The 25,026-nt window shown below is 40.7% G+C and overlaps 1 protein-coding gene across 1 annotated transcript in view; it reads right to left on the bottom strand.

The window, feature by feature from the left end:
• THSD7B (thrombospondin type 1 domain containing 7B) overlaps positions 1-25,026 on the bottom strand; it is a 1,119,563-nt gene that overhangs the window by 991,045 nt on the left and 103,492 nt on the right. The window lies entirely within an intron of this gene.

Consider the following 25,026-nt stretch of genomic DNA (forward strand, 5'->3'; position numbering starts at 1 on the left):
AGCTGGATGGGGAAGAAGGAAGGCCAGAGAAAAGACACCAGTGAGTAGGCTGCCTAGTGGGGGTGAATTTAACACCTCCCTTGCCCAGGCCTTTCTGCTTTGCGGTGAGGTAAAGCTTAACTTTCCACACAGGTTAACCCAACTTCCTCTGGCTTGGCCTGTCACTTTTCCTGCACTCAGTGATCCTCCACTGAAATTAAGCAGGATTTGTCATTTAAATTCTCCTCTCAGGAAGTAATTTACTTGGCTTTAGCATCAAGATCAGAACTCTAAGAAATTTGCCCTGCTTGGATGAATGACATAAACAAACAAACAAAAAATCAAAACCAACCAAAACCCCCAAAAATAGGAGCAATTCAAGGCTGAACTCTGTTTCTCCAGGGAAGCAAGGAAGCTTAGCAAAAGGAACCCAGAACACAGACCAAATCCAGAAGCTCTGCTGCTTATGAGCTTTGCAACTTAGATGAGCCATTGATGTCTCTCACCATCATTAGCCGCCCCGCCTGTGTAACTTAAAAGTCAGAGAAGATAATCCTTCAGCATTTGAAAATTTCAGATTCTACGATTCTAAGATGGGAATACTAATATTCGTGAAAGCCTACTCTAGGTCGTGTACTCCACTAAGCCATTTACACATTTTATTTCACTTGATCCTACTACCAACCCTATGCGCGCTATTATACCCATTGTTCAGATGAGCAAACTGAAACCCACTACTACTGATGATCTATCACAACAGGAAGTAGCAGAACCAAGATTAGAACCCAGGCTCCACTGACCTCAAAACCAATGTCTGTGTTTTTAGTAACTTTTCTTCCATGATGTTCTAAACGTACATGATTAGTGTAGAAATTTTGGAAATACACAATGTAAAGAATCATACTGTGTTGTCTTAAATCTGTAATGAGAATTGTGAGATTATGCTGGTTTTTATTTTCCTCTTTATGCCTACACATAAAAACATTTCATATTTTCTTTTTTACTGTATGCAAATATTCTTTCATAGTTGACATCTAACACTTCATACAGCTTTGAACCATGTTTTGTTTACTAAATATCCTTCTGAGCATTTGCTCTGTTATTAAAATTCTTCATAAATATTTTGTGGCTACACCACATTTTTTAAACTACTCCCTATTACTAGATATTTAGGATAGATTTTCATGGGGTTTCTTTTTTAATATAAATAACACGTTGTCAAACATCTTTTGGAGTGATTGAGAAAATGATTTGCAAAATTTATATTTTCCACGGTCCTGTTATATATTACCAATATGCTTTGCCATTTAAAAAAGTTTAAGCAATTCACCCTCACAAGCGCTCTATCAAAGTGTCTACTGCATGCAGTCCTCCTGACATTTTTTAAATCTTTAACCATTATAGTCAAATGTATCCTTCTATTATCTTTGATTCTTAACGAGGTTGACCATGTTTTCTGTGTTTATTATTTTGATTTCCTCTCTGATGAATGGGCTGTCCATTTTTTAAATTAAGATCTCAGTGTTTTACTTATCAATGGGCTCCTTATACATCAGCATCTTCAACCTATTGTCTGTCATGTACATCACCTGTACACCCAATGTAAGAATTTCTTGTTCTGCTTTTCCCACTGGTTCTATAGATCATAAATGTAATGGTGTGAACCAGACAGGCAGGAGGCTGCGGCCTAAAAAACTGACACAAAAGATTTTTTAAAATTTAGTTAAGCTGTCCAGGTCACTCCATTGGCCTGCACTACGGTGACCAGAGGCTGTGATGCAGGTGAGTAAGTTTGAAGGTTAAGGATTCCAGGAATCTCCTGTTAGTACATCTCCTTGGCCCTGAGATGATCACACTGCCTGTGGGGGCTGATGATTCCAAGCAGTTTGCCAGCAAGAGGTTGACCACCTTCACAGCAGGGCCCTGACTATATAGGTCACTGCTTTCTGCCCCTACAGACTGGCCGCAGCTTATGTGATGACAGGTATTTCTCTCCATTCCATTTATGCAATAAAGTTCATTGACATGCTCTCCTGTTTCTGTGAACCTTGACATTTTCCTTAATAGCAGTGAGATATGCCCTGAATGCCATTCGTTCTTTCATCCATTCATTCTTTCATCCATCCAAACAAATATTCATTGAACATCTGTTATTTGCCAGGCACCGTGATTGGCAATGAAGATACAATAGTAAGCAAAAACAAACACAATCCCTAACCTCGTGGATTCTCGTGAGAAGAAATGACATTAACCACATAATTAAGCAAATAAAGGTGGCTGGAGCAGTGTCCTGGTGAAGCATAGGAGACATGGCTGAAGAGGTAAACCTGAGTGGATCAAACACAGCCTTGAACAAAAAGAAGCCACTGACTGTGGTAACCACATTTGGGCTTTGGAAAGGTCACTCTGCGTTTTGGACGGGGTAAAATGTGGGGTTGGGTGAAATTAACATTTCAGAGAGGCACAGGAGAACATTTGGAGCCTAAATCATTGTCTCAGAGAAGCGATGAGAGTAGCTCGTACTACAGTAGACATAAAGATGGAGTTTCTTCATTTGCTCTTGCCTCCTTCTATTCATCTGTTTTGTTGGACCAGGTCCCAAACACCATAATAGTACGACTGAGTAGGGAAAATGCGCTAAGGGGAGGACAGGGACCTCCTATAAATACTATTTTAGCTATCACCTGAAGGACAAAACTGAATCTCAAGTGCCCTTTTTCCAGAGTGAACCTGGTGTTAAGAAGCCAGCTAGTCAATATATTAAGCCAATGAACCCCCACTCCATGTGGTGTTTTCTGACACCAAATACACCATTCCAACACCAAACAGTTCTCCAATTCTCTGACTCCAACTGGGGGTCCTACAGCTCATTTCTGACGGTAACTACCCAGAGTTAGAGCAGACCCCTCAAGTTGAGGGTTCAGTCCCACAAGACTTGCCTCTCTCCAGATGCCATTTGCAAGTCTCAGGTTTCTAGGCTACTTGCACTTCTGTCCAACTTGGCTACAAATTCAGGGCTTTTCACCACTCCTCCCTCAGACTTCATAATTTGCTAGAACAAGTCACAGAGTATCAGGTGCTATCCTTATTACTACAGTTTATTATGAAGGCTACAAATGAAAGCTACATGAAGATGTACATAGTTTGAAGCCCAAAAGGGTCCTGAACACAGGAGCTTCCGTCCACATGGAGTTGCAGTGTGCCATCCTCCAGGTCCGTGAGTATGTTCACCAACTTGGAGGATCCCCAAACTCCATTGTTTAGGAGCTTTCACTTTGTAGGTACAATTTATTAAAACATTGGTTGATGGTGATGGAACTCAATCTCAGGCCCCTCCCCGTCTCTGGACTTGGAATAAAGTAGGAGCTGAAAATTCTGACCCTCTAATCATACGGTTGGTTCTTCTGGTGACCAGCCCCCATCCTGGAACTATTTTAGCTCACCTTTCACTTGAGTCATCTTGTTGGCCTACGATAGACATCCTCATCCAGGGAATTCCAAGGGTTTTAAGGAGCTCTGTGCCAGGAACCAGTGACGAAGACCAAGTATTTATTTTTTTATTACACCACACACTTCTTTTCCCAGTACATTTTAATCCCTTCTTATTTGTAAGGCAAAACATTAAAAGCAAGTCTTTCTTCCAGACAGAAAAGTAACATCATATTGGGAATTCGTACAATCATTCTAACATCTATTTGGGGTCTTTTAAAATGAATTAATTTTTAAAAAGGTAATTGTTAAGTACCTGCTGTGTGCCAGATACTGTCCCAGGAGCTGAGAATATAGGCATGGCAAAGATGGACAAGATTTACACCCCAAGAGAATTTACACTCTACTGGGAAGACGGACATGTGAACATATGTACAATGGACAAATATATTTCTATTCATATTTATAATCTCAGGTAGTGGTTAGTGCTGTGAAGAACACAGGTAGGACAATAGGATATAAGAGGACAGTGGGGAACTATTTTAGATAGAGCAGGGGTCAGAGGAAGTCTTTCTGAGGAGAAGGAGACTTTTGGCTGAACCTTAAACCTTGAGAGGGAGGAAACCACAGACTTTGGGAAAGAGAATTTTAAAAAAGAGGAAGAGAAGGTGCAAGAGATTTGTATTTGTCAGGTTGTGGTTATAGCTCTAACAAACAGCCCCCAAATCTCAATGACATAACACTATAAAAGTGTATTTCTCACTGAGACTACAGCACAGTCCAATACGGGCCACAAGGGAGACAGAGGACGTGCACTGCCCCACGAAATCACTGAAGCGCAGACTCCTTCCCAAGTGTGGCTTCACCATCTGTTAAGGCCTCATCCTCCTCTGCATTCAAGTAGTAGATGGAGAAGGACAACACAAAGTTGCATGTGAATGGTATTATGGCCCAGAACCAGAAAGGTTCAGCCCACATTTTACTGTAGGCTACCGTCTACAACTCAGACACCCACCTGTCAGGAGGTAAGGGAATGCGTGTGTCCAGGAATAAGAGGGAAATGATTTAGTCAACAACTAGCCAGTGTTTGCCACAGGCCCTGAGATGGAAGTAATCTTGGTGTTTGCACAGGTCATGAAAAGAGGAGGGATTTTATCCTAATTGTCAATAGGGTGCTGACGATACATGATTTCCATTTGGAAAAAAAAATCACTCTGGCTGCTGGGTAGAGAATAGATGGGAAAGGGGTACATAATGGAAGCAAGATAATTGCTTTAAGTGTTTGCACTGGTTCCAGGGAAAGCACTGCACGAAGGCTTTAGCAGCAGAGATGGTGAGAAGTGCTCAGACTCAGAATGTTTTGAAGGCACCGCTGACAAAATTGCTTATAGATTGAATGTGGGGTTTGAAGAAATCGAGGACAGCTCTTTTGAGTCTGAGCTCAGAAGAAGATGTGAAATTTCCTCAGATGGGAAAGTCTAGGAGAGAAGCAGTTTCAGTGGAGTAGGAGAATCAAGAGTCCATGTTGGCCTGGGCAGATGTGAAGAGGGTAGGGACATCCAAGAGCTGCTGTCCCAGGAGAGCTGAATATGTGAATCGGGCACTTAGGAGAGAAGTCAATGCATTTGGGAGTCACTGACGTACAATCATTATTTAAAGCCATGGAACTGGATGGGTGTATTGTGTCAGGAGGGTAGACAGAGTATGTGGGGTAAAAAAAAGGTCAAAGGCTGATGGATTTGGGGAAGGAAATATGAGGACGGCAACCATCATTTTCAATGAAGAATAAGATATTTATCATCTGAGAGAGAGGCTTGTAGAAATGAGGCAGGAAGTGTATGTACAGAAAAGTGTAAACATCATACACTAAGAAAAGGCGCTGCACCAGGGAAGTGTGGCAGACTGTCCGGCAGAGCCTGGTGCTCATGTGAGATATGTGTCTATGAAGTGAGACCAGTCTACCCTGTTTGGAGGTGTTCTCCAGCACTGCTCAGCCACTTGGGTGCAGGCACAGAGTAGGAGGGTATGGATTTCACTAGGCCAGGGTTTAATCAGATGAGTTTAAAGGGGGCAGCAGGCAAAGAAGGATGGGTGCTGTGTAATTAGGAATGTGGCCCATCAAAAGAGAGGTCAGCCTCTGTTCTGACATCTAAGAGCTAAACTCCAAACCCTTGGAATTTCCACAATGATAGGGATGTCTTTTGTTATTCACGGTGGGCCCCTCAGACCACACTTAAGAGTTTATGGAAAGAAGATAGCTTAGGGTGGGACTGGTCACATCTGATAAGACTGGACAGGGGACTGGCCATCGCAGAAAAACCAAGTGTGTGTTTACAAAGCAGGGGCTTTGTGTCATATGCTATCAGATGACCTTGAATCCGACTTTAACCACCTGGGCAGTCTATCATTTCTACATAATAAAGCTCCAACAAAAACTCTGAACTCCAAAGCTTTGATGAGCTTACTGAGTTGGCAATACTCCATGGGTATTATCACATATCAATGCCGGAGCTCTGTGTTTGGAACCCTACCAGACTCTGCCCAATGAGTCTCTTCCTCCAGCTGATTTTATGATCCTTTCCTTGTAATAAACATAACCATGAGCATAATAGCTTTCAGTGAGTTCTGCGAGTCTGTCCAGCAAATTTTCAAACCTGAGGATGGCTTTGGAGACCCCTCTGTTACAGGTTGAACTGTGTCCCCCCCCAAATTCATATGTTGAAATCCTAACTCTCAGGACCTCAGAATGCGATGTTATTTAGAAATTGGGGCATTGAAGATGTAATTAGTGAATTTAAGGTAAAGCCATGCTGGAATAGGGTAGGCCTCTAATCCAATATAACTGGTGTCCTTATAATGAGGAGAAATTTGGACACACACACACACGCACATACAGGCAGAATGTCATATGAAGATAAAGGCAGAGGTTGGAGTGATGCTCCTGCAAGCCAAGGAATGTCAAAGATGGCCAGCAAAACACTAGAACCCAGGATAGAGGCATGGAACAGATTCTCCCTCACAGCGCTTATAAAGATTCAATCCTCCCAACACCTTGATCTTGGACTTCTAGCCTCCAGGACTGTGAGACAATAAACATATACGGTTTAAGCCACCCAGTCTGTGGTATTTTGTTACAGCAGCTCTAAGAAATATCCCCAAGTTGGTGACAGAAGTTTTGGGCAGACTTGGCAGTCCAGAGCATGAGGCTCTTCATGTCACAATTAGGCTGACTCCAGGGAGGTGTCTAGGCTAGATACAGAAGGATGTGATGACATGTGGAAACACGGATGGTGAGAAAATAGTAAGGACAACAGACTGAAGGTCTCAGTGTGGTTAAAGAATTACTGTACTTGGGATAGTCAAAGACTGACATGGAAATGTAAGGTTGGTGATCAGAGGGTGATCTTACAACCCCAATCTTACAAGAGAGATTTGGGAGGTGATGCAGTTATTGGTAATTACAAAGTGTAGCACGAGACCAGGGGCAAGTGAGGCTGAAGTGGAGGAGAAGAAGTCACCATCAGAGAAAAGGAACCAAGAGAACCAGTGTTGACTGATCATCTACATAGATGCTGAAGTTCCCAATAATGATGACAGGAATAGTAGGGAAGAAGGGAGAGGCTTGGCATCATATTCTTCAGTGAATAAGAGGGAACCACTCAGGTGTCCATAGGTGAAATCTAAAAGAAAGGCTATTGGGTCTGATGACAGGCTTTCGTGGAACCTGAGCAATGACTGAAGGAGGACTAAAAATGGCTTGAAAGTGTCAATGAGAAGGGATCAAGAATGATACCCACCCACCTCCAAGTCTTAGTACAAGGGAGGTCCTGCCTTGTACCGGATTATGAATTTACTCGTAATTCATATACCTGCAGATTAGGGATCTGATACTCAGAGTATATACTGAGCATATACCCTCTAACCCTGTAGATTAGCGATAACCAAAGCGGTAGTTTCAAAAAGTCCCTGTCTGTCCTAAGCATAAAAGTTATGTGGGGACTCCAGACATCCAAGACATGAAATAGAGAAGAAACAGCACACCTTACATAGCTAGAAAGTTGAATAGCTTGGATTTGAACTCTGTTCTCTGGGGCTCCAGATATAACACCTTTACAAACAGAAACAGCTGCTGCCCTTCCTTGGGAAGAATTGTATGTCCCCATCTCACTGACGTCAGGCTTCGGTCAAAAAGATGTGAGCAGAATTAACGTGCATCACTTCCCTGCAGAAGTTTTAGGTCCAGTGTGTCACCGTGGTGTTCTCTTTTCCCTCTGCCGTAAGACCAGAATGTTCTAGAGAAAGGCAGCTCCATCAGTCTGGATCCCAGAGGAGGACCATCTGGAGCAGAGGCTCAGATAATTGCAAATGACATCCAGCATGAATGCAAAAATACAATAAAAGTTGGTTGTTGAAAACCACAGAGACCTTGGAGTCACTTGTTACGGCTGCATAGCCTATCCTATCCTAACTGATACAGGGAGGAATCTAGGATTACCTGAGCTTCCAAGTTTGGGTACCTAGATAGGTGGAAATCCCACTCACTAAGCCTGCAAATACAGGAGGAGAAAGCAATTTTCCCCAAAATGCTGTTTCTCCAGCAGCCTGGGCTTCCTGATAACTATTTGCAAAACTTCCCCACAGCTTAGTCATTCTGTGAATGAACTTTGCAGTAGTAACTCTCCACATTGGAAGTAGCCCTCAAATGGTACCCCTGACATTCTACCCCAGTAGCCAACTCCTTCCAGCTTTACTGGGGATGCCGGGGTCGGGGAGGGGATGGTAGGGGCATCTGTACATGCCCAGAGGTCACAGGAAAATGTCTTACTGCTCTCCAGAAAAATGTTCACAATGTTGACACAACAAAAAGGGACTTGCTAGCAGCTAGACAACACAATATGTATATTCCCATGGCCTGGAACAAGTCATTTTAAGACACACATTGTTTAGACTATAAGCGCCTCACAACTTCGCTTGTTTCTATTACACTTTACTAGTTAATTCCTGCTCAAACAGCCAGAAAAATAATGGGAACAGAAAAAAGCCTCCTTTCACCTAGAGTTATATCCTCCTTCTTCAGTTTTTCCCAGCAACCATTTTCTTGTATCTTATGGCAAGAGTTTACTGAGATAACAGCCCAGAAGGTAGAACCCTCACGCGTGCATTTGTAACATCACCCCACGTCCTTTCCTGAGTGTGACTGATAGTGGCTCCTTCATTAAACTTATCTCCAGAACACAGGGAGGATGCACCTGTTAGTCACTAGCCTATTTGTTCAGTTCTTGCTCCTTTCAGCCTTCCTTTATTTTGTTTCTTTATCAAAGGCCTGTTGGAGGAGTTGAACATCCAAGCCCAATGTGCAGCTGAGAACACTAAGTTATCCAACCCTCTTTCAGATGGAGCTGCCACGCTACGGTAGGAGGCTGGGGGGAAGGACCCACTCTCAGAGACTCCTCAGGAGTAAACCCCAAGATGAGCTCTGTTCAGACTTTTTCCGTCACTGCCCTGTTTGACAGTAATGGTCCCTTAAGTGCTCCCAGTCTCCTGTCGCACCCCATCCAACTGATCCATCACCCACCATGCAGCAAGAGAGAGCTTTCTAAAATACAAATCAGATCACACCTCTGTCCTGCTTGGAATCCTTCTGCAGATCCCCATGAGGGAGAAAGTTAAGTACTCATTCTTTAGCACTTATACAAAGCCCCTCACCGTCTCTCCTCAGGCTAATTTTCTAGATTTTTCCTTTTGTGTGCTGCTCTCTTTGCATAGACTTTGTCTTTCCTACCTGGAAAACTCTTTTAGTATCTTTCAAATCCAAACCCTTCTCCGGAAGCTACCCCATGCGCGCCACACCCCACCCCATCCCATATTCCATCCCAACCTCAGTGGGGTAAAGGGCTGCCTCACCATGGTTCTATTACTGCACCCAGTTATAGTCTCACTACTTCTTATATGGTGTCATTTCCAACCAATTTTTATATTGACAAGAAAAAAGAACCATCTTATTCTAGCATGAGTGTAGTGTCCAACATATAAACAGGCTTCATTTCTGTTTACAAGCATTTATAGTGTGAACTGGTAGGAATCAAAGGTAAGAAAGTCTCAGTCCTTGCTGTAGAGGAACAGGCAGAACTGTAGGGCAAACAAGCACATTCACAAATAATTGTATTATGTAATAAATAAAACTACATCACAAGAGGTCCACATATCTTTCTTAAAGGAAAAAGGTGAATGAACCAAAGAACAGTTAGGAGGAATTATGACCTTATTGCTGGCTTTGTTTGGAGATTAAAAATGGTTTAAGGAGATACGTATGGGTGCCAAGTGGACAAAGTGTGGACTTGTGATGGTTAATTTCACGCAGCAATTTGACTGCGCCAGAGTGTCAAAATATTTGATCAAGCATTAATTTGGGTGCTTCCTTTGCAGTGTTTTTGGATGAGATTAACATTTAATTTTTTTAACATCTTTATTGGAGTATAATAGCCTTACAGTGTTGTGTTAGTTTCTGCTGTATAACACAGTGAATCCGCTATATGTATACTTATATCCCTATATTCCCTGCCTCTTGCATCTCCCTCCCCACCTCCTTATGCCACCACTCTAGATGGTCACAAACCACCGAGCTGATCTCCCTGTGCCACGCAGCTGCTTCCCACTTGCTATCTATTTTACATTTGGTAGTGTATATATGTCAATTCTAATCTCTTTGTCCCAGCTTACCATTCCCCCTCCCCGTGTCCTCAAGTCCATTCTCTACATCTGCATCTTTATTCCTGTCCTGCCCTTAGGTTCATCAGAACCATTTTTTTAAATTCCATATATATGAGTTAGCATATGGTATTTGTTTTTCTGACTTACTTCACTCTGTATGACAGACTCTAGTGCCATCCACCTCACTACAAATTACTCAATTTCATTTCTTTTTATGGCTGAGTAATATTCCATTGCATATATGTGCCACATCTTCTTTATCCATTCATCTGTTGATGGGCATTTAGGTTGCTTCCATGAGCTTGCTATTGTAAATAGTGCTGCCGTGAACATTGTGTTACATGACTCTTTTTGAATTATGGTCTTCTGAGGGTATATACCCAGTAGTGGGATTGCTGGGTCATATGGTAGTTCTATTTTTAGTTTTTTAAGGAACCTCCATACTGTTCTCCATAGTGGCTGTATCAGTTTACATTCCCACCAAGAGTGCAAGAGGGTTCCCTTTTCTCCACACTCTCTCCAGCATTTACTGTTTGTAGATTTTTTGATGATGGCCATTCTGACCAGTGTGAGGTGATACCTCACTGTAGTTCTGATTTGCATTCCTCTAATGATTAGTGATGTTGAGCACCTTTTCATGTGTTTGTTGGCAATCTGTATATCTTCTTTGGAGAAATGTCTATTTAGGTCTTCTGCCCATTTTTGGATTGGGTTGTTTTTTTGATATTGAGCTTCATGAGCTGCTTGTATATTTTGGAGATTAATCCTTTGTCAGTTGCTTCATTTGCAAATATTTTCTCCTATTCTGTGGGTTGTCTTTTCATCTTGTTTATGGTTTCCTTTGCTGTACAAAAGCTTTTAAGTTTCTTTAGGTCCCAATTGTTTATATTTCCATTTCTCTAGGAGGTGGGTGCAAAACGATCTTGCTGTGATTTATGTCACAGAGTGTTCTGCCTAGGTTTTCCTCTAAGAGTTTTATAGTGTCCAGTCTTACATTTAGGTCTTTAACACATTTTCAGTTTATTTTTGTGTATGGTGTTAGGGAGTGTTCTAATTTCATTCTTTTACATGCAGTTGTCCAGTTTTCCCAGCACCACTTACTGAAGAGGCTCTCTTTTCTCCATTGTACATTTTGTTTCCTTTATCAAAGATAAGGTGACCATATGTGCATGGGTTTATCTCTGGACTTTTTAGCCCGCTCCACTGATCTATATTTCTGTTTTTGTGCCAGTACCATACTGTCTTGATTACTGTAGCTTTGTAGTATAGTCTGATGTCTGGGAGCCTGATTCCTCCAGCTCCATTTTTCGTTCTCAAGATTGTTTTCACTGTTCGGGGTCTTCTGCATTTGCATACAAATTGTACAATTTTTTGTTCTAGTTCTGCGAAAAATGCCACTGGTAGTTTCATAGGGATTGCATTGAATTTGTAGATTGCTTCAGGTAGTACAGTCATTTTCACAATGTTGATTCTTCCAATCCAAGAACATAGTATATCTCTCCATCTATTTGTATCATCTTTAATTTCTTTCATCAGTATCTTATAGTTTTCTGCATACAGGTCTTTTGTCTCCTTAGGTAGGTTTATTCCTAGGTATTTTATTCTTTTTGTTGCAATGGTAAATGGGATTGTTTCCTTAATTTCTCTTTGAGATTTTTCATCATTAGTGTATAGGAATGCAAGATATTTCTGTGCATTAATTTTGTATCCTGCTACTCTACCAGATTCATTGATGAGCTCTAGTAGTTTTCTGGTAGCATCTTTAGAATTCTCTATGTATAGTATCATGTCATGCAAACAGTGACAGTTTTACTTCTTCTTTTCCAATTTGGATTCCTTTTATTTCTTTTTCTTCTCTGATTGCTGTGGCTAAAACTTCCAAAACTATGTTGAATAAGAGTGGTGAGAGTGGGCAACCTTGTCTTGTTCCTGATCTTAGAGGAAATGGTTTCAATTCTTCACCACTGAGAATGATGATGGCTGTGGGTTCGTCATATATGGCCTTTATTATGTCGAGGTAGGTTCCCTCTATGCCTAGTTTCTGGAGGGTTTTTATCATAAATCGGTGTTGAATTTTGTCAAAAGCTTTTTCTGCATCTATTGAGATGATCATATGGTTTTTATTCTTCAGTTTGTTATTATGGTGTATCACACTGATTGATATGCATATATTGAAGAATCCTTGCATTCCTGGGATAAATCCCACTTGATCATGGTGTATGATCCTTTTAATGTGCTGTGAGATTCTGTTTACTAGTATTTTGTCCAGGAGTCTTGCATCTATATTCATCAGATATATTGGCCTGTAATTTTCTCTTTTTTGTGACATCTTTGTCTGGTTTTGGTATCTGGGTTATGGTGGCCTCGTAGAATGAGTTTGGGAGTGTTCCTCCCTCTGCTATATTTTGGAACAGCTTGAGAAGGACAGGTGTTACCTCTTCTATAAATGTTTGATAGAATTCACCTTTGAAGCCATCTGGTCCTGGGCTTTTGTTTGTTGGAAGATTTTTTAATCACAGTTACAATTTCAGTGCTTGTGATTGGTCTGTTTATATTTTTTATTTCTTCCTGGTTCAGTCTTGGAAGGTTATGCTTTTCTAAGAATGTCTCCATTTCTTCCAGATTGTCCATTTTCTTGGCATATAGTGACTTGTATTAATCTCTCATGATCCTTAGTATTTCTGCAATGTCAGTTGTTACTTCTCCTTTTTCATTTCTAATTCTGTTGATTTGACTCTTCTCCCTTTTTTTTCCTTGATGAGTCTGGCTAAAGGTTTATCAATTTTGTTTATCTTCTCAAAGAACCAGCTTTTAGTTTTAATGATCTTTGCTACTGTTTCTTTCATTTCTTTTTCATTTATTTCTGATCTAATCTTTATGATTTCTTTCCTTCTGCTAAATTTGGGGGGTTTTTGCTCTTCTTTCTCTAATTGCTTTAGGTGTAAGGTTAGGTTGTTTGAGATTTTTTTCTTGTTTCTTGAGGTAGGGTTGTATTGCTTTAAGCCTCCCTCTTAGAACTACTTTTGCTGCATCCCATAGGTTTTGGGTTGTTGTGTTTTCATTGTCATTTGTTTCTAGGTATTTTTTGATTTCCACTTTGATTTCTTCAGTGATCTCTTGGTTATTTAGTAGCGTATTGTTTAGCCTCCATGTGTTTGTATTTTTTACAGTTTTTTTCTGTAACTGATATCTAGTCTAATAGTGTTGTGGTCAGAAAAGATACCTGATATGATTTCAATTTTCTTAAATTTACCAAGACTTGATTTGTGACTCAAAATATGGTCTATCCTGGAGAATATTACATGAGCACTTGAGAAGAAAGTGTATTCTGTTGTATTTGGGTGGAATGTTCTGTAAATATCAATTAAGTCCATCTTCTTTAATGTGTCATTTAAAGCTTGTGTTTCCTTATTTTAATTTTGGATGATCTGTCCACTGGTGAAAGTGGGGTGTTAAAATCCCCTACTATGATTGTGTTACTGTCGATTTCCCCTTTTATGGCTGTTAGCACTTGCCTTATGTATTGAGGTGCTCCTACGTTGCATGGATATATATTTATAAAATTGTTATATCTTATTCTTGATCAAGGGTTGATCCCTTGATCAATATGTAGTGCCCTTCTTTGTCTCTTATAGTAGTCTTTATTTTAAAGTCTATTTTATCTGATATGAGAATTGCTGTTCCAACTTTCTTTTGATTTCCATTTGCATGGAATATCATTTTCCATCCCCTCACTTTCAGTCTGTATGTGTCTCTAGGTCTGAAGTGGATCTCTTGTAGACAGCATATGCATGGGTCTTGTTTTTGTATCCATTCAGCCAGTCTGTGTCTTTTGGTGGGAGCATTTAACCCATTTACATTTAAGGTAATTAACGATATGTATGTTCCTATTCCTATTTTCTTAATTGTTTTGGGTTTGTTATTGTAGGTCTTTTCCTTCTCTTGTGTTTCTTGCCTAGAGAAGGTCCTTTAGCATTTGTTGTAAAGCTGGTTTGGTGGTGCTGAGTTCTCTTAGCTTTTGCTTGTCTGTAAAGCTTTTGATTTCTCCATCAAATCTGAATGAGATCCTTGCTGGGTAGAGTAATCTTGGGTGTAGGTTTTTCTCTTTCATCACTTTAAATATGTCCTGCCACTCCCTCTGGCTTGCAGTTTCTGCTGAAAGATCAGCTGTTAACCTTATGGGGATTCCCTTGCATGTTATTTGTTGCTTTTCCATTGCTGCTTTCAATATTTTTTCTTTGTATTTAATTTTTGATAGTTTGATTAATATGTGTCTCAGCTTGTTTCTTTTTGGATTTATCCTGTATGGGACTCTGTGTGCTTCCTGGACTTTGGTGGCTATTTCCTTTCCCGTGTTAGCCAAGTTTTCAACTATAATCTCTTCGAATATTTTCTCAGACCCTTTCTTTTTCTCTTCCTCTTCTGGGACTCCTATAGTTCGAATGTTGGTGTGTTTAATGTTGCCCCAGAGGTCTCTGACTCTGTCCTCAATTCTTTTCATTCTTGTTTCTTCATTCTGCTCCCTGGCAGTTATTTCCACCATTTTATCTTCCAGCTCACTTATACTTTCTTCTGCCTCAGCTATTCTGTTATTGATTCCTTCTAGAGTATTTTTAATTTCAGTAATTGTGTTGCTCATCACTGTTTGTTTGCTCTTTAGTTCTTCTAGATCCTTGTTAAATGTTTCTTATATTTTCTCCATTCTGTTTCCAAGATTTTGGATCAGCTTTACTATGATTACTCTGAATTCGTTTTCAGGTAGGTTGCCTATTTTGTCTTCATTTATTTGGTCTTGTAGGTTTTTACCTTGCTCCTTTATCTATAACAATTTTTTTGTCATTTCATTTTTTTTTTTGATGGGTTGTGCTGTATTCCTGTCTTACCGGTTGTTTGGCCTACAATGTCGTCAGCACTGGAGTTTGCAGGCAGTTGGATACAGCTGGGTCTTGGTGCTGAGATGAAATTGACTCTCCCTCAAGGAAGAGAGAGTTATTTCTTGCTTGTCTCTGACCTGGGACACTGGCTTTTTTCCTGGCTTTGGACTCAAATGGAGACAGTGGCTCTTCCTGAATCTCAAGTGTGTCAGCCTTCAGACCCAAACTACATCATCAGTTTTCCTGGTTCTCAGGTCTTTGGATTCAGACTGGAACTAATCATCAGCTCTCTTGGGTCTCCAAGCTTGCTGACTCACCCTGAAGATCTTGGAATTTGCTGTCTTCCATACTTGCATGAGCACATTTCTTATAATAAATCTTTTTATCAAGGGATTTATGCATGTATATATGTGTGTGTGTGTGTGTGTGTGTGTGTGTGTGTGTGTTAGCTGGTTCTGTTTCTCTGGAGAATCTTGACAAATACATCCTCTTACATTGATAATAATAAAGACAGTGTTGCTTAATCAGAGCTTGGGCTCTCTAGCCAGATGGCATGGTTGCAAATCCCAGCCCTACCATTGATTAGCTTTGTGACCTTGGACAAGCTATTTAATCATTCCAAGCCCTGAGATCCTCATTTGTAAAGTGGGGATAATAGTGGTGCCTACTTCATGTGGTTGTTAGGATAAGATTAAATATGCAAATACACAAAAAGAGCATAGAACAATGTTTGGGACATAATAAGTACGCAATAAACATCAATGATTAGCTTTTCCAGGCAACAGCATTTATTGTTAACTCACTAAAATGGTCACTATGCTGTCTACTATACACACACGGCTCCTTGAATCCACACAACTCTACTACAGGGACACTCATGTTCCCACTGTACAGTGAAGTAAACCAAGGCAACCTAGCCCAGTGGTAAAAAAAAAGTGTGGCTTTGGAAACTGATATACCACCTATGGGACCCTGAGCATGGAATTTAAAATCTCACTTTCCTTATTACAGAATTGATTTTAAAGGGTTGTCTGGAAAAACATAAGATATGAAAAGCTTAGCTTAGTGTTAAGTACATATTAGGCGCTCCACAAACTTGTCAGAAAATGTTATTGTTATTAAGATATTATTAATAATAAGTACTGTTAAGAGGATAAGTTCCCAGTGACATTAGAGCTGAGGCCTTAACTGTGGTCTGGGTGACTCAAACCTAAGTGTAACCCTGCTCTGTCCTCCACCATCACACTAGCTCTGCCAACCCTGGAGCAGAGGCCAAGGATGTGATGCAGACCTGGGGCCTGCAGACAGTGGGGCAATAAGAGAGCAAATCACAGGGGAGGGATGGACTGGGAGTTTGGGGTTAGTAGATGCAAACTATTATGTATCAAATGGATGGACCACAAGGTCCTACTATATAACACAGGAACTATATTCAATATCCTGGGATAAACCATAATGGAAAAGAATATGAAAAGGAATGTATATATATGTATAACTGAGGCACTTTGCTGTACCGCAGAAATTAACACATTGTAAATCAACTCTACTTCAAGAAAAAAAAAAGAGAGTAAATCAGAAACCCCACCCTAAACAAACATGCTGACACTGCCTCTCCCTTTCACAGAGCTCTGACTACTTAAGATTCAACACCCGTGTCCTGTTCCATTTTCACAATTTTACTTCCCAGTAGAAGTTGGTATCGATGTTTCTGAACATGTTCCAGTTACTTTTAGTTTGTGAAAATAAAAAGACAAGAAAAATAATACACTGCCAATGATATCCTTCACTGTTTGTTTACATTAATGCGCCTAAATGTTTTTTTCTCCAGAAATTAGAAAAATAAAAGCCTATCCCCAAGCAGGCACCTCTGGGCTTGGACAACACATTGCATAGGGTCTCCACTTGGAATTGCTGTCTTCATCCTGGGGGCCTCCTCCTTGGGAGTTTCTTGAGGGAACAAGGGGTGAGTTGGCCTCTTTGGAAAACTCCAAGGGAACAGAGTAGGATGACATGTGAACCGTAGGGACACCTGGCTCCCCATCCTTGTCTTCAACAAGAGTTTGCAAAACACTTTCCATAGATCTATGACCAAGGGCTTCTCTCCTCACGCAGATATGTCCCTGACCTTCTGGCTTTGGAATGCTAGCTTTGAGCAATTCTTATATTAGCGATGGTGGGTTTTAGCTAAGACGCAAACTTGTCACCTGTGCTGGTCCTCTCTGTGACAGCGCAAACATTGGTGAGACAGCTGGGGTGCAATGTCAAGAGCCAAAGGGGGACTCTGGGCTTCAGAGAACAGGCCTGGAACCCCGGCCTCATTAGTCCAGCACCCACCACCCCAGCAGGAGCCACTGGGGCCATTTTGTGACACCTGCCTCTGTTTTTACCTTCTCCCCCAACTTCCCATGCCTTGCACTCTTTCTCGGTCGTTCTCTCCATTTTCCTTCCCCCAAGGCCAGTTGCAAAACCACTACCTAGAAGGCTGGCCTCCTCAACCTACAGGGAAGCCACCCTTGTCACTAGGCCAAGAAGCCGCGATAGTGGCCTTTAAAAATAATTTGTTTTTTTTGGCAAGCACACTCCCTAAAGCACTTTTTTTTCCCCTTAATTTTGTATCTCCTCAAAGTTTTAAGTTTACATTTAACATGTTTATCATATGTTTAACAGTTAAAGAGTATGTGATTGCCTGTATATTGTGTGTGTGCTTTAAATATATTTTCATTAAAACCTTGGAGCTGCAAACTTTGCTCATTTAATTCACAGAAAATGTCTGCCATGTAACCTAACAGTCAAGGAGGTCTTCACTGTCAAACCAGTCAGCCAAATTGAGTTTGCATTCTGACAAAACGTGTGCTTTATTTTTAAAAATTCAACCCAATAGGTTAGTAAGTGTCCCTGTGACAAACATCCCATTTCTGAACTCTCAGTTTAAGACAGATGAGATAGATGGATCAAGCAATGGCCAGATGTATAGAGAGCTGGGAAGGAAGGGAGGAAAGGAGGGAGGAAGACAGATGGATAGATGGATAGATGGATAGATGGATGGATGGATGGATAGATGGATGGATGGATGGATGGATGGACGGACGGATGGATGGACGGACGGATGGATAGATGGATGGGTGTCTGGCCATGATTCTGAAACCAGCTCCCTTCAATACTTCTTAGCTGAACTCTCTTTCCCAAAATTCTCTCTCAGGAGCTATACTTTCCCAAATTACCCCTCTTTTTTAGGGATGAAGAGATTTTTACACCCTGGAGAAAAGAACAATAATAAAATTGAGTATAAGATAGAGATATGGTTTCTTTCAAAGAGGGGACAAGGGTACTTGTAAAAGGGAGGGGTGAGTTCTCAGGCAGACCAGTTTTAAGAACGAGGCCACATGGAGGCTGAGGATCTCAAGAATCGTTTCCCTGCCACTCACATACCCAGGTTCAAAGAGCTACATCCTTCTGTCAGTCTGGGTCCTGCGTTATTACAATGGGCACGTAGCAGAAATGAGAAATCAATGTTTGTTGTATTAAGCCTCTGAGACTTTGGAGATGTGTCTTACCACAGAATAATCCAGTCTAACCTGACTAATACATAGGTAATAAAGTCAATGTTCAAATTGGGTCCCTACCTATACTTGTGTCTACAATTCAATTGATAGGAAACTCAGCCATTTAAAGAAGATGATTTATGATCCAATATTCTCTAACCATCCAAATCTTACCCACTCCTTAGGGCCCAGATTTCCTGTATTTGCCTTAGTAGCTTCCTTTTCTCTTATCTCAAAATATACTTTTTCTCCTCTGAACACAGGCATTTACCTGAAGATGCAACACAAAATGCCTCCAGAAGCCAGGCAGGCAACATAAATGGATAACTGGGAAAACTGGAGAGAACTTGTCTACCCTAAAGGCATCTCAATTTAATTAAAACAAGGAAAGAGGGGAAAAAAAACAAAGCACTATGCCAGACAAAATAACTATAGCTCTGGTCTGCCAGGTTGTGACCGTGGTAGAATTCATAAGAAATTCATTTCTTTCACTGATGTTTTTTGTTTGTTTTGTTTTTTTGCTGTACGAGGGCCTTTGCGGAGCACAGGCTCTGGATGCACAGGCTCAGCGGCCATGGCTCACGGGCCCAGCCACTCCGTAGCATGTGGGATCTTCCCAGACCGGGGCACGAACCCATGTCCCCTGCATCGGCAGGCGGACTCTCAACCACTGCGCCACCAGGGAAGCCCTCACTGATGTTTTAAATGACTATTTTGAGCTTTCACCGTGTCTTGATCAATAGTAATGAATACAAAGTATTTAACTTTTATAAGTAGTTTACTGCTTATCTCTCCATTCAGAGTGTAAGTTCCCTGAGGGCAAGGATTAGCTCACCTCAACAGTATTTTATATAGATTCTGATACAGTGCTTTAACACTGTGAGGGGTAGAGTCAAGATGGTGGCATGGGAGGACGTGTAGTTCACATCTCCCCACAGCCAGGTCACCTGCCGGATGCTGCTGGGGGACCTCAACGCCCAAGGGCATGGCAGGAATACCTGAGCAACCAGGTAGGACATGGGGGGAGAGAGGGGGGCGGGGAAGTGGAAGCCGGACAGTACCGGTGCCCCTGAGGGGTGGCTGGGAGATGGGCGGGGTACCCACGCCTGGAAGGACCCTCAGAGGCAGGAGAATCAGGGAGGAGCAAGCCTACTGTTTCCTCTGCCCAACTGGGCCCCAGGAAGCCTACTGAGCTCCCAGGTCTGGTCCTCCATTCTCTGCGGCCCCCTCCAGACTGCGTAGGTCCTGGGGGCATAGGAGGGAGAGAGGAGGCGGGAATAGGAGGAGAGGTGGATTGGGGGGAGCCCTCCAAGACGGGAGGATCTGGGGAGGTGCAGAGGGCAGTGCCCCCACCCTCGGCCCCGGGAAGTCTGTTGGGCTTCTGGGTCTGGTCCCCTGCCTTCCTGGGGCCCTCTCTGGCCATGTGGGTCTTAAGGTCATAGGAGGGAGGGAGGTGGGGGAAGAAGAAGAGAGGGAAACAGGGAGGGACCCCCCAGGATTGAGGATCAGGGGGAATGTATATAGCATTTCCCCTGCCCAGTAAGGGCCAGGGAGCCTGCTGCAGTCCTGGACCTGGTCCTCCGCCCTCCATGGCCAGAGGCACTCCTGGGTCCCTCCTGCTGTGGTTAAGCCTAAGCCCCATCACCCCCAGAGCCTTTTCGGGCCCTGTGGGTCCTAAGCATAGGCCCTGCCCACTGCCTAAGCCCTGCCCCCAACAGCCAAGGCCTTTTCCAGCTTTTTTTTTTTTTTTCTCCGCATTTTTGCTATTCTGGTTCTGTTTTACCTTCAGATTGGTGTTTCACCTATATTCTTATTTTTTCTAACATATCTGTTAGCTTTCTAATCGTATTTTATTTTTTACTCTTTGTTATTGTTCTGCTCCTTTTTTAATTTTCTGCTGCTCCATGCAGTTTGCAGGATCTTGGTGCACGAGCTGGGAGCAGGGCCTGAGCTCCTACAGTGGGAGCTCCAAGTCCAAACCACTGGACTGACAGAGAACCTCAGACCCCAGGGAATATTCATCAGCGTGACGTCTCCCGGAGGTCCTCATCTTGGCATCAAGGCCCAGCTCTACCCAACAGTCTACAAACTCCAGGGCTGGAAGCCTAAGGCCAAACAACAAGTAAGACAGGAACACAATCCTACCCATAAAAAAAAAAAAAAAAAAAGAAAAAGAAAATTGAGATGACAAAAAAACATGTCACAGATGAAGGAGCAAGGTAAAAACCTACAAGACCAAATAAATAAAGAGGAAATACACAACTTACCTGAAAAAGAATTAAGAGTAATGATAGTAAAGATGATCAAGAATCTCAGAAATAGAATGGATGCGCAGATCAAGAAAATACAAGAAATGTTTAACAAAGATCCAGAAGAACTAAAGAACAAACAGAGGTGAACAACACAATTGAAATGAAAAATACACTAGAAGGAATCAATAGCAGAATAATGGAGACAGAAGAATGAATAAGTGAGGTGGAAGACAGAAGAGTGGAAATAATTGCCGAGGAACAGAATAAAGAAAAAAGAATGAAAAGAATTGAAGACGATCTCAGAGACCTCTGGGGCAACATTAAATGCACCAACATTCGAATTACAGGGGTCCCAGAAGAAGAAGAGAAAAAGAAAGGGACTGAGAAAATATTTGAAGAGATTATAGTTGAAACCTTCCCTAACATGGGAAAGGAAACAGTCACCCAAGACCAGGAAGTTCAGAGAGTCCCATACAGGATAAACCCTAGGAGAAACACACCAAGACACATATTAATCAAACTAAGAAAAATTAAATTCAAAGAAAAAAAATTATAAGCAGCAAGGGAAAAGCAAAAAATAACATACAAAGGAATCCACATAAGGTTGACAGCTGATTTTTCAGCAGAAACTTTGCAGGCCAGAAGGGAGTGGTAGGATATACTTAAAGTGATGAAAGAGAAAATCTACAACCAAGATTACTCTACCCAGCAAGAATCTCATTCAGATTCAACAGAGAAATCAAAAGCTTTACAGACAAGCAAAAGCTAAAAGAACTCAGCACCACAAAACCAGCTTTACAACAAATACTAAAGGAAGTTCTCTAGGCAGGAAACACAAGAGAAGAAAAAGACCCACAAAAACAAACACAAAACAATTTAGAAAATGGTAATAGGAACATACACATTGATAATAACCTTGAATGTAAATGAATTAAATGCTCCAACCAAAAGACACAGACTGGCTGAATGGATACAAAAACAAGACCCATATATATGCTGTCTACAAGAGACCCACTTCAGACCTAGGGATACATACAGACGGAAAGTGAGGGGATGGAAAGATATTCCATGCAAATGGAAACCACAAGAAAGCTGGAGTAGCAATACTCACATCAGATAAAATAGACTTTAAAATAAAGGCTGTTACAACAGATAAGGAAAAACACTACATAATTATCAAGGGATCAATCCAAGAAGATATAACAATATAAATATTTATGCACCTAACATAGGAGTACCTCAATATATAAGGTAAATGCTAACAACCATAAAAGGGGAAATCGACAGTAACACAATAATAGTAGGAGACTTTAACACCCCCCTTACACCAATGGACAGATCATCCAAACAGAAAATAAAGAAAGAAATACAAGCTTTAAATGACACAACAGACCAGACAGATTTAATTGATATTTATAGGACATTCCACCTGAAAGCGACAGAATACACTTTCTGCTCAAGTGCACATGGAACATTCTCCAGCGTATATCACATCTTGGGTCACAAATCAAGTCTCAAAAAATTTTAAAAGACTGAAATCATATCAAGCATCTTTTCTGACCACAACACTATGAGATTAGAAATCAATTACAGTAAAATAAAAAAACTGTAAAAATTACAAATACATGGAGGCTAAACAATACACTACAAAATAACCAAGAGATCACTGAAGAAATCAAACAAGAAATTTAAAAAATACATAGAAACAAATGACAATGAAAACATGACAACCTAAAACCTATGAGATGCAGCAACAACCATTCCAAGAAGGAAGTTTACAGCAATTCAATCTCACCTCAAGAAACAAGAAAAATCTCAAACAATCTAACTTTACACCTAAAGCAACTAGAGAAAGAACAAAGAAAACCTAAAGTTAGTAGAAGGAAAGAACTCATAAAGATCAGAGCAGAAAAAAATGAAACAGAAACGAAGAAAACAATAGCAAAGATAAAACTAAAAGCTGGTTCTTTGAGAAGATTAACAAAATTGATAAACCTTTAGCCAGACTCATCAAGAAAAAGAGGGAGAAGACTCAAATCAATAAAATTACAAATGAAAAAGGAGAAATCACAACTGACACAGCAGAAATACAAAGGATTATAAGAGACTATTACAAACAATTATATGCCAGTAAAATGGACAACCACGAAGAAATGGACAAATTCTTGGAAAGGTACAATTTTCCAAGACTGAACCAGGAAGAATGAGAAAATACTAACACACCTATCATGAGTAATGAAATCAAAACTGTAATTAAAAATCTTCCAACAAACAAAAGTCCAGGACTAGATGGCTTCACAGGAGAATTCTATCAAACATTTAGAGAAGAGCTAACACCCATCCTTCTCAAACTCTTCCAAAAAGTTGCAGAGGGAGGAACACTCCTAAATTCATTCTACAAGTCCACCATCACCCTGATACCAAAACCAGACAAAGATATCACGAAAAAAGAAAATTACAGACCAATATCACTGATAAATATAGACACAAAAATCCTCAACAAAAACTAGCAAACAGAATCCAACAACACCTTAGAAGGATCATGCACAATGATCGAGTGGGATTTATCCCAGGAATGCAAGGATTGTTCAATATACACAAAATCAATGGGATACACCATATTAACAAATTAAGGAATAAAAACTATATGCTCATCTCAATAGATGCAGAAAAAGCTTCTGACAAAACTCAGCACCCATTTATGATAAAAACTCTCCAGAAAATGGGCATAGAGGGAAACTACCTCAACATAATAAACACCATATATGACAAACCCACAGCAAACATCATTCTCAATGGTGAAAAACTGAGAGCATTTCCACTAAGATCAGGAACAAGACAAGGATGTCCACTCTCACCACTATTATTCAACATAGTTTTGGAAGTCTGAGCCACGGCAATAAGAAAAAGAAATAACAGCAATACAAATTGGAAAAGAAGAAGTAAAACTGTCACTGTTTGCAGATGACATGATACTATACATAGAGAATCCTAAAGATGCCACCAGACAACTACTAGAGCTAATCAATGAATCTGGTAAGGCTGCAGGTTACAAAATTAATGCACAGAAATCTCTTGCATTCCCATACACTAACAATGAAAAATCAGGAAGAGAAATTAAGGAAATAATCCCATTTACCATCGCAACGAAAAGAATAAAATACCTAGGTATAAAACTACCAAAGGAGGCAAAACACTTGTACTCAGAAAACTATAAAACATTGATGAAAAAGTCAAAGATGACATAAACAGATGGAGAAATATACCATGTTCTTGGAATGGAAGAATCAATATTGTGAAAATGACTACACTACCCAAAGCAATCCACAGATTCAATGCAATCTCTATCAAACTATCAATGGCATTCTTCACAGAATTAGAAAAAAAATTCATAGTTTGTATGGAAACACAAAAGAGTCCGAATAGCCAAAGCAATCTTAAGAAAAATGAAGCTGGAGGAATCGGGCTCACCGACTTCAAGCGATAATAGAAAGCTACAGTAATGAAGACAGTATGGTACTGGCACAAAAACAGAAATATAGATCAATGGAACAGGATAGAAAGCCCAGAGATAAACCCACGCACCTATGGTCACCTAATCTCTGACAAAGGGGGCAAGCGTATACAATGGAGAAAAGACAGCCTCTTCAATAAGTGGTGCTGGGAAAACTGGACAGCTACATGTAAAAGTATGAGATTAGAACACTCCCTAACACCACACACAAAAATAAACTCAAAATATGTTAAAGACCTAAATGTAAGACCGGACACTATAAAACTCTTAGGGGAAAGCATAGGCAGAGCACTCTTTGACATAAACCACAGCAAGCTCTTTTTTGACCCACCTCCTAGAGAAATGGAAATAAAAACAAAAATAAACAAATGGGACCTAATGAAACTTCAAAGCTTTTGCACAGCAAAGGAAACCATGAACAAGATGAAAAGACAACCCTCAGAATGGGAGAAAATATTTGCAAATGAAGCAACAAAAGATTAATCTCCAAAGTATACAAACAGCTCATGGAGCTCAATATCAAAAAAACCCCACACAATTAAAAAATGGGCAGACCTAAATAGAAGGTATGTCACCAAAGAAGACATACAGATTGCCAACAAACACATGAAAAGATGCTCAACATCACTAATTATTAGAGAAATGCAAATCAAAACTATAACGAGGTATCACCTCACACTGGTCAGAATGGCCATCATCAAAAAATCTAGAAACAATAAATGCTG

The sequence above is a fragment of the Neophocaena asiaeorientalis genome, unplaced genomic scaffold (assembly GCF_003031525.2).
Source record: "Neophocaena asiaeorientalis asiaeorientalis breed wild unplaced genomic scaffold, Neophocaena_asiaeorientalis_V1.1 scaffold102, whole genome shotgun sequence".
Lineage (NCBI taxonomy): Eukaryota > Metazoa > Chordata > Mammalia > Artiodactyla > Phocoenidae > Neophocaena > Neophocaena asiaeorientalis.